Below are 10,503 nucleotides of genomic sequence, written 5' to 3'. Positions count from 1 at the left end.
AATGGCTATGAAAATTCATTGGTGAAAGTGCAAGTTAGGGGCCCATTTGTATGAAATACTAGTTATTGGGATAGTTTCAGACTAGTCTAAACAAAATTGTGTCTAACTTGCTTCAAAAATTACCTACTAGAACCAAAAAAAGTGAAAATGAAAGGTATTTCAAAAATCTATCTAATAATACTGATTTATCATATTCACCTATCTGCATCAGGCTGTATAGTTGCAAGAAATAAGTTTGAGACAAAATCAAGTTATCCTTTATTCATCCAACAACAAAACTTCATCCTCTACATGTGGGATGTTTAAATTTTAGTTATACATACTTCTCCCAAAAATAAAAACCAAATTTTGAAAGGTTGTGACCATTGGGAAAGAATTTTCAACTTACCAAGCAACTTTTTGAAAAATTTGCTTGACAATATTTTGCAACTTTTGCACACATGTCGCAACTTTAACAATTTTTTTATTATGACTTTCCAAATAACTCAAAAACCTATATAAACAATTCCTAAGAATATTTTTAATGAAATGACCTATCTTATGCATTGTACCATGGTCTTATGGTCCAATGAGATTTGTGGTTGATAAACCACATTGGGCTCTTAGCCTTATAATTTGGACCCATTGATCTTGTGGGTTGATCCAATGATCAAAACCCCTTTATTACGTCAAAAAAAATCTACAAAACATGAATTTTAATTAGGATCTCTGCACTGCTTGTCCTCTACCTTCCCAAGACTCTTGATAGGAAAATCCAACTCTTCTTGATGGAGTTACAAACTCACCAGTCTAATCAAACCTTGCTTCCCAATCCTCTCTAGGGATTACCTTCCACAACCACTTTACCATCTAGTAATTGATCATATTCTAACTTCCCATGGAGGATTAATGAGTTTTTTTTATGTTATTTAGACCCAACATGTGTCAATATCCCTTTGTTTCCCAATCAAGAAAGTTCATAAGAAACTTTGACAGAGTAAGGCCTAAAAGAGACCTAATTCTATTAGCCCTCCTAATTGAGTATTTAGACTTCTTTTCCCCTTTTTTTCTTGAATAACCCTCATATTTAGTCGATAGGCTATTATAGGTGGAGACTTTAAGTAAAACCTATTTGACGCTTAAAACAAGTACCTATTTTTGTAAGTAGTTTGCAATATAGATTGGGTTGATAGTTGCAAATCTTTCAATAAATGTGATATTTGAATACAATCTTTTGCAAAAAAGTGGGATATCGAGATATCTTTAATCAGATCACAATTTGTTTTACCAAATAGGATATTAAGTGATTCCATTGGAGGATTTATTTTCATTCATTACCTATCTTTTGCATTATGAAATCATAAAATAGTGAGTGTTCCTGAGATGGAATGCAAAAGAGCTCCTAATAGGAGAACCAACATTTTTTTTCTCTCCCAATGTCCACGTGGGGTAGGAACCCCTGGGGAGGCACTGACATGGCATGGGAAGGGTCTTGTAGCTCCTCTCACATCTGATGTGGATGCTACCACCCATCCACATCATTGACATCGTTAGTGAATGATGAGATCAAATACATGTTTTTAGATTGCACATAATGAAAATGGGTTTACAGATGTTTTTGGTGGTTAATGACTGTTCTACAATCCCACACAATCCACCTCACAAATCACTTTGGTTCTCTCATTGCCATAAAATTAAATGGCTTAGAAACTTCATTCAATGCTAGCTTCATATTCACAATTGTTCCATAATTGCATGTGGCAGACATAATAGGGTGTACTTCATCATGACTTGGGCCATGTCATTTTCTCCACCCACAACAAACACTACACTTATATTTTTTTGTAGTGTTTGGTATGATCAAGAGCATAAGCATGGAAGACAAGGTCAAAAGCCATGTTGGAATCGATATCAAAGGCATCAAGTTGGTTGTGTCATGGAATTGGATCACGATAAATACAAAACATCTATACACTTCTACTAATAAGAAGCCAAAAACAGGCAATCATATGCCAAACATATGCTTGTAGGGTGTTTTGGAGCTGTCATGATTTCCATTGAAGTATTTAAATATTGAATAGTGGAATCCACTATCATCATCATAAAAAAAAGCTAGAAATTAAAATTTGTAGCACATAAATTAATGCTACGATATATGCTTGTGATTTTTGTATTATCTTTATACAAAATGATAGTAAATAGACTCTATCTGATTCAAATTTTATTTTTCTTTGTGTAGTAACAAATTACAATATTACTCTTAGGGATTCCAAATTCAGAGGAATAGATGAAAATTTCATGTTTTGGATTGTTGTGATTTATCAGGTATTTGAAAATATCACATTTCTATCAGCGCATGGAAATTGTTTTTTTAGTTTCATAAGAAAGAGATAGTAGGTGCAAAGTTTACACATTTTTATTTTTTCTCCTTTTCAACGAGGGCATATTTGGCCCTTTCCTTGGAGCATATCTCGAGGAATTTAACACCTAGTTTATTATCTTTAAGTATTGTTTGAGGATGGATTCTTTCCTATATGTAAGTATCAATGGATTAATTGTATATAAGTATCAATGGATTAATTGTATATGTGACACACCTTTGCTTCTTTTTTAGTTGGCTATTTTAGCCCTCTCTAGAATGTACATTTGTCTCCTTCTAGTGGGAAAGTTTAACTTTAATTTGGAGGTCTTTGGATGTTTTAAATAGTCATTTTCTAATAATGTTTTTATATTTACAAAGATTTTATAGAAATAATTGGTCTCAAGTGTTATGCCATGTCATGTTTTGGGAATTCAATATTTAGAGGTTTCTATTTATTGATGTATGCAAATATTTTAGTGATTTCTTAATTAATATTTGTTTTAGAGATCTTTTTTATAATTAAGGGAGGATGAGATAATTAACATGAAATTTAAAAGTTACGCGAGTTTTGGTTATTTAAGATGGTTTGGTATTAACTAATGCTAATTTTAATGAAATATTGAGTTCACAAATAATCATAGTATGATTATATTCTAGAATTTTAGTGGGTATAATATATTGTATCTTACAATAATTTTTAATGATTTTCTTTATAAATCTATTTAATATTCTTATCATTCTTTTTATATGTAAAACATGAAATTTCAATTAGTGTTAAATAAAACTAATATATAGTTATTGAAAAATCAAAGGAGCATATTGTTACAAAAATAACATTACAAATTCAAATTAAATAGTTAATTGTTAATCAGTCTATTAAAAATCCTATTGTTTAGTAGATCCTTAAAATGAGATTCCTTCAAGAAATGATTTTTTGTTGTGTCCTAAATCATTTTAGCTTCATTGAAGTTTAGAAGGGTTTTTGGCTCATGCTTTATGTATTAACATGGATCAAAAGGAAAATATAATAATAGGATTTTGCTCCATCTTAATAAACCTCTCATTTCATTTGGACTTTTGGAAGCCTAACTCATTATTATTATTATTACAATTAATTTTTTAAATGAAGAGCGCACATGTGAATAACGTGGTAAAAACCCACTTCTAAGACACTAAAGGTAAAGTTTGAGGTGATTGTTATGATACCATTTATTTATTTATTTACTTATATTTATCCCCCTCTCTATTTTTCTTCCTGTTACATGAACATTACATACCTATGCCATATACACATCATATATGAATTCAAGTTCTGGATTGAAGCTACTTGTTCTCATGCATTTTGGGTAAAACATATTTGTAGAGTGTCTAATCCAATCAACCCATCAAATTAGTTTATGGATGCCCTCTCCACCAGTGATAAACAAACAAAAATTCAAATCTTAAAACTGTCTACATGAAAGCTAGTATTTTCTAAAATGCAAAAACTTTCTCTACATATTTTGGTTGACGTGAATCTTTGACTGCATACTGTATGAAATTATGATCTTTGAATTACCTTTTTCTTAAGACTACCAAAAGTATTATTGTAATATTTCACAAGAAACAAAAGTTACATGTGATTTGATATGTCCTTATTCCTACTACCATTCTTCATATATTATGGTGTAGTGACAACATATAAAATGAATACAGATGTTTGGTAGTTAAGAATACGAATGGATATAAAAGAGAGGCATGCATAGAGAAGAAAAGAGTGATAAAGAGATAGGAGTAAGGGTTAGATAGAGATAAGACATGATATATAAAGAGAGATAGAGAGGGAGGGCTATAGGAATAGAGAAAGATGGAAAGATTGATTGTGTGTGTGTGTGTGTGTGTGTGTGTGAGTGTGAGAGAGAGAGAGAGAGAGAGAGAGGGGGGGGGGGGGGGGGAATCTTGGCATGGATATGAAAATATGAAGAAATGGGGAATAATATTCTCGAAATAGATCCAATCAGGTGATTTTGAAAAGGCAGCTTAGGACAATGGTATTCTTTAATAGGGCCAACGAATTTAGATGAGTCCATTATTGTTTTGATTTCCTTATTGTGTTGTAAATAGAGCAATGAAATTATTTTGTAGATGAAGCTTGATAGTGAGAGGGCCCTCATGTTGATCCTTAAGGGTCACACCATTATGGAAATATTACCATTTCTAGAAATATTGAGCTTGCAAACCCATGCCCCTTCATCGATAGGAAACAACACTAGAAGGTAAAGTTAAAAATCTTAAACTTGATAATAATTTTCCCATTCTCTTCTCTTTATTACATTTCTAAGAAGATCCATGTGTTGTAAATTAACATAATGTATAACAAATTTAACATCAAGAATAAGCTCAAATATATGCTCAAGATATGTATAAAAAAAATTCATTAATTTTGTCATGCCTCTTTACCTTATTGTGGCATTTTATCACTCTAGTTACCTATTTTCTAAAGCAACAAAAAATTATTTAGGATGTTGATTTGTAATCTTTTAAGCAAAGAACACCTAAAATGGCTATCATTCTTTAGTTACTATCTCAAATGCTCATAATATTTTTAATTTTACTAGACAAAAAACATATACATGGGCAATCATCAGCTTTTGTCACTATTGACGTACCCCTTGCTCCTTTCGGTGTAAGTGCTAGTAAATTACATATTTGAACACCCTTTTAAGGCTATTACATAATATCAAATATTAGGAACTAGGTTTTATTCCTAACCCTCATAACCCATATTGGGTAAAATAAGGCCTAATGTACTATTTAAGACCTAATGTGTAAGATTGATCTAAAAACCTATACAAGTAGACTTGCTTTAGACTTAGGGAAATCAAGTTGCTTCTACATGTTCAAAAATAACTCCATTCCACCTTTGGAACCCACTGGTCCATCCTCCTTACAATGTTATGGGACTTATTTCTAGTCTTCGTAGCTCACCACCCCACTGTGATCAAGGTCCCACATCACTTGATAAATAAAAAATAGTTGTTGGAAACTCCAAAAATGTGTGGAACCTTTAATACACATTCTATGGTGATATCTTTTGAAAATCCAAAATAGTTATTGGAAACTCCTAGATATTTACCTCACCATTTGATGATGATGTCTTTTGATCCTTCTTCTTTAGTATCTCCACACTCTATCTTGACATGTATTCCTCCTTCTCCTTCTTTGAGACTATTATTTTATTTTCCTCTAGACCTTTAGTGAATTACATTCCCCTAGTTCTTCCTTTCTTCCTCGATTTCTCTCTCCTCCTTACTTAAGCTATTTCCTTTCACTTATCCCTCATTTCAAATTGACCCCCCACTATCTCTCCTTCCTCTACCTCCTCCCTATTTGGTGACAATGAACCTTTTCAATAAGGTTGAATCAACCCTTATGTTCATTCAATCTTAGTGAAGGATTCTGACTTATTTTTTGGATGCCTCCTTCCTCTACCTCCTCCCTATTTGGTGACAAATGAACCTTTTCAATAAGGTTGAATCAATCCTTGTGTTCATTCAATCTAATTTCAACTTCCTCATTTTGGGTAGAGTTCATTAATTAGGATATTTTCTCTTCCTCTTATTCCTCTTCTAGCTTATGTATTTCATTAAAAAACCATAGCTCTCATATGAAAGTGGAATGTCAAGTTCTTAACTCTATGTTAACTTAATCACATTAATGTTGATATCTATATCAACTATAATCACACTATTTTCTATAAATTAGTTCTCATTTTAAAAACCTTCATATTCTCCTATCCTATTGCCTATCTTCCTAATATTTTCCTTGTTAAGAATTTCTACTGAGAGATCTAGAAGCAAAATTGACCTATCTACTTTAAATGATTCTAATTTGAAAGAGATAAAATTTGGCTGCTAATCAAATAAACAAAATGGTTTCCCTTCAAAGAAAGGGAATTTTCCAGATAAGAATCAATTCTTTACTTTTTTACTATTACAATCCGCATATAGATTTTTTTAAGATAAGATTATTATTAACTATGCCCACCCTTATTTTTTCCTAGTTCCACATGCGTCATTGTAGTAATTTTATCATAGTCTTGTTAGGATTAAACCATAGATAGAAATAAAAATTACATGCAAATATAAACAATATTAGAAAATAATAGATTACATAGAAAAGAACACAAGACACCAAGATTTAATGTGGTTCATCCAATCCCCAGGCTACGTCCACCAAACAACAAGTTTGATATTATTACGATCTAGTGATTACAACCTGATTACAATATGTAATCCCTTATAGCTCAATACCGCCACAAGAACCAATTTTCACATCACAACTATGTAACAATCCCTAACCCTAAGCCCTTTTATACAATTATTTTTACTGCTTTAGGGTTATAATTAATAATTACATGTCGGCCCAAAATCTTGATAAAATAGGGCCCAAATTTTTTTTGGAGTATGTATAGTACTTCCCTCAATTAGTCACCACAATCTAAAAAATATCCCACTTGAGGACTAATCAAGCTCCACACTAAACAACAATCTCCCACTTGGAGACTGATCCTATATCTATACAGCTACTCCATGAGGCTCCCACTGGATCAAACCACCCTAGACTTTATTGTTCTTTTATTCATGTTTAGTCTAGAAGACCAACTAAAGTTGACGAGGAGTTCAACTTATCCATTGTTACTACCTTTGTAAACATATCTGTTGAATTTTCATCTGTATGTATCTTGTCCAACTTTAACTGTCCATCCTCCAAACTAACTGATTGAAATGGTACCGCAACTGTATGTGTTTTTATCTTTGAATGCAGAGTTGAATTATTTGCAAAATGAATGGCACTCTAACTATCTATAAACAAATAATTATCATTCTAAGGGTATCCCAATTCTTCCAAGAAGAACTGAAGCCATATCATCTCCTTAGCTGCCTCTACAACAACAACATACTCTGCCTCTGTAGTGGATAAGGCATTAACCTTTTGTAACCTAGAAACCTAGCTCATAGCTGCCCCACCAATAGTAAAGACATAACTTGTAGTACTCCACCTATTATTAATATCCCTTGCCAAATCTGAGTCAATATAGCCCTGTAAATTAGTAGTAGATCCCCCAAAGTATAAACACTTATTGGATGTTCCTCTCAAATATCTGAGAATCCATTCGACTCCATTTCAATGCTCAATTTTGGGATGACTAATATACCTGCTAATGACTCCCACTACATGTGCAATATCTAGTCTTGTACATACCATAGCATACATCAAGCTTCCTATAATGGAAGCATAGGGTACCTTGGACATCTTATCATCCTCTTCTTGTGTCCTGGGACACATCTCCTTAGTCAACTTCAAATGACTAGGTAAAGGTGTACTGACAACTTTAGCATTCTCCATAGAGAAATGTTGCAACACCTTCTCGACATAATCAACCTGAGATAGCATCAATTTTTTTCTCTTCCTATCTTGACAAATCTTCATACCAAGAATTTGTTTTTTGGCCCCCAAATCCTTCATAGAAAATGCATGTGTTAATTGGCATTTTAGCCCCTTAATCTAATCTATGTTAGACCCAGCTTCAAGCATATCATCAACATATAAATATAAAATAATGTAGCTATCATAATTCAACCTCTTAAACTAATCAAAATTATTTGAATGACACCTACTATATCCATGCTCATGCATAAAACTGTCAAATTTTAGATACCATTGCCAAGGTGCTCGCTTCAAGCTATATAACCTTTTCTTCAATTTGCACACTAAGTTCTCCTTATGTTTGACCTCAAATCCCTGTGGCTGAGCCATATTTATCTCTTCATCCAAATCACCATGAAGGAAGGCTATTTTAACATCAAGCTACTCTAAATGCAAATCTTCAGTAGCCATAATACTTAAATAGTACGGATAGAAGTCATCTTAACAATAGGAGAAATATCTCATCAAAATCAATGCCCTTTTTCTATGCAAATCTTTTTACAACTAACTTGGCTTTAAATCTTTTCTGACCTCCATCCTCTTCTTTTAACCCGTAAACCCACTTATTCTGTAAAGCCCTTTTACCTACAGGCAATTTGCATATTCCCAAGTCTTATTTTTCAGCAAAGAGTCCATTTCTTCTTTCATTGCAGACTCCCACTGAATCTAAGGTGTCCACCTAAACAACTTCATCATAACATTATGGTTCACCAGCATTAGCAAGTAAAACAGAATACAAAGAGGGAGAAAATATTTCTAGAGGTCTAATTTTCCTTGTTGACTATCTAACATTCACTGATGTCTATGTTATTTTTTGTTGCAGTTGTTGCACATCATGAGGAAACGATGAAACATCATCTTTTGGAGTATCATCCATTAGTACATAATCATCTTCTTTCTTCTCATGTTGCCGTAACAAATCTTTGTACAACACTTTCTCATTAAATATGACATCCCTACTTACAATTTTACGAATTTCAAAATTCCAAAGCCTATAACCAAATTCATTAACTCCATATCCAAAAAATACACATTTCTTTGACTTAGCTTCTAGCTTGGTTCTATTTTTAGAATCTATGTGAGCAAATACTTCACAACTAAAGGTTTTGAGAAAAGAGTAACTCACCTTCTTACCAGTCCATGCTTCCTCTGGAATACCACAACCCAAAGGAGTAGAGGGACATCTATTAATCAAATATATAGCAGTATTGAGAGCCTCTACCCACATGTGTAAGGGCAACCCAACATGCAACCTCATGCTCCTTGCATGCTCCATTATAGTCCTATTCATGTGTTCAGCCACTCCATTTTCTTGTGGAGTCCTTGGAATAGTTTTTAATCTATGAATAACATTAGTGGAGCAATAATCTTCAAATTCATGACTGCAATACTCACCACCATTATCAAATCTAAGACATTTTAATTTCTTACGAGTCTCATTTTCAACCAAGCATTTCCATTTCTTAAAAGTTCGAAATACATAAGATTTTTGTCTAAGGAAATAAACCCATATTCTTCTAGTCGCATCATCATTGAATGTAACATAATAATGAGAGCCACCAAGGGAAGATATCTGAGCCGATCCCCATACATCGGTATGTGTAAGCTCTAATTTCTCCTTTTTATTTTCCTTCCCAGTCTTCACAAAACTCACTCTTTTTTTCTTTCATACACACAACTTTCATAGAAATCCATAATAACACATTTTAGACTTGGTAAAACTTTCTTTGAATGAAGTACTTTCATACCTTTCTTGCTCATGTGCCCAAATCTGTTGTGCCACAACGCTATATCAGATTTTATAGCAACTATTTGTTCTCCCTGCTCAACTACAAGAACTATTCCCGAACATTCATTTTTCTTTGAAACACTTAAAGTAGAAGGAACAATATGACTTGTACAAAGATAAAAAGTGTGAAACCTTTCACACCTTTGGGCTACTACAAGGAAACCTTTTGAAACTTTCCAATTTTTATTATTAAAAGTAACTACACAACCCTCATCACCAAGTTGCCCTACTGAAATTAAATTCCTACTCAGCCTTGGAACATGTCTTACCTCATGTAGTAGCCAATGACTCCCATTCTATAACTTAATCTTAACTTTTTTCTTTCCAACAATTTGACAGGGTTCATTATCCCTCAAATAAACAAGTCCAAAATCCCCTTGGACATAATTAATGAAATAACCTCTATGAGTTGTAGCATGAAATGAAGCACCAGAATCTAAAACCCATGAATCATCAACACTTTCTAAAGACATAAATAAAGTATCCTCTTCGAATTTTTTACTTACCACATTTGCCTCCTTGTCTCCATCTGGTTTATCTCCTTCATTTTTCTTTCGAGTCCAAAAATGTTTCTTTTTATGCCCTAGTTTCCCACAGTACCACCAGTCATTCAGTCCTCTCATTTGAGACCTCCTCCCCTTTGACTTTCCTCTTGATTTCTCACAATTTCTAGAATTACTTCCTCTCTCAATTGTTGTACCTAGAATTTGTGCGTTCAAAGCACTTCCTAATGTAGATCCACCTAAGGTTTTCCTATGAGTTTGCTCACTCAAAATAACACTGATCACATCATCATATTTTAGTGTACTAGATCCATGAATAGAATTACTCATAGCCATTACCAAGCCATTCCAACTTTCAGGCAAAGAACACAAAATCAAGAGAGCCCCCTAATTTCTTCATC

The sequence above is a fragment of the Cupressus sempervirens genome, chromosome 3 (assembly GCF_028749045.1).
Source record: "Cupressus sempervirens isolate cs-2001-9-10 chromosome 3, ASM2874904v1, whole genome shotgun sequence".
Lineage (NCBI taxonomy): Eukaryota > Viridiplantae > Streptophyta > Pinopsida > Cupressales > Cupressaceae > Cupressus > Cupressus sempervirens.
This window is presented reverse-complemented; position numbering follows the sequence as displayed.